This window comes from Poecilia latipinna, unplaced genomic scaffold, assembly GCF_001443285.1.
Source record: "Poecilia latipinna isolate Pla-1442-1.1 unplaced genomic scaffold, P_latipinna-1.0 Scaffold1803, whole genome shotgun sequence".
In the NCBI taxonomy this organism is placed as follows: Eukaryota; Metazoa; Chordata; class Actinopteri; order Cyprinodontiformes; family Poeciliidae; genus Poecilia; species Poecilia latipinna.
The window spans coordinates 79197-80246 of NW_015114419.1; positions in this window are offsets into that span (position 1 = coordinate 79197).

Consider the following 1050-nt stretch of genomic DNA (forward strand, 5'->3'; position numbering starts at 1 on the left):
AGCCAAGAATGACCATCATCTTATCAATGCACTTAGAGCTGAAAAGAACAATCTGCATCAGAAAATGGCACTAGAGTTCTCTTTCCTGCAGCAGCAATCCAGAGACCATAAAACATCTCCAAAGTGAACTGGAGCAGGCTAAGGTTTCTTACCAGGAGCTTAAAATTACGTATGAAGGAGATGTTTCTGCTTAAAGACAGCAAGCTGAAATATTTAAAACACACTCCAGTAACAGTCGTTCGGGGTCGAGTTTGTCGACAAAAACAAGTAACATTATTTGACATCTTACTTTTCCCACTGAATAAATGTACTCAAATCATCCCATTGTCAAATTACACTGCAGCAACAAAGTACGAGTTTATTTTAAAGCTGTTTCTACATCTTCGCCAGGGTTCTCAGATTCCACACACAGATGCGTTTGTGTGTAGTGGCTAAAACGCTAAGCTAGTGTCTTGATCTGTGTGCAGGCTTGGCGTTTCTCTGAGTGTATCTGAAGGTGACATGTAAATGTGTGGTGAGACATTGGAACAATGGTGTCATTGTGCATGCTGCACTTTGTCCAAGTATCTAGAGTGGAGAACTTTTTGCATGACAGACAGACGGCCTCACTCTCTGGTCATGCATTGCTCACAGAGTGACATGGTTTGTGTGTTATATAATGGGCTGTATGCTGGGTCCTCAAATGGTGCATGTGTTGTTTTGCATAGGGAGTCTGTAGCTAATGGTGGTCATGGTAAGGTCATGGTAAGCGTCTTGGATCTCCTTTCTCTCCAGATCCCCACATACATTGCAGCATCTTCCCAGGTCTTGAGGTCTCTTTTAAGATGTTATTTTCAGTTTATTTTTATACCTTATCTTTTCACCTCCTGATGTATGTTTTGCTGTCATAAAACTTGGTAGAACTTGTTTCATGAGGCATGATTTGTTTAATGTGGCATTCCGCTAACGTCGAAAAAACAATTTCGCAATTCACCTAAACATGCAACACAAACTTATCTATCAATGCCAAGAAAGCTGTTAGCACAGAGCTAAGCAAGAAAACGTATCCAG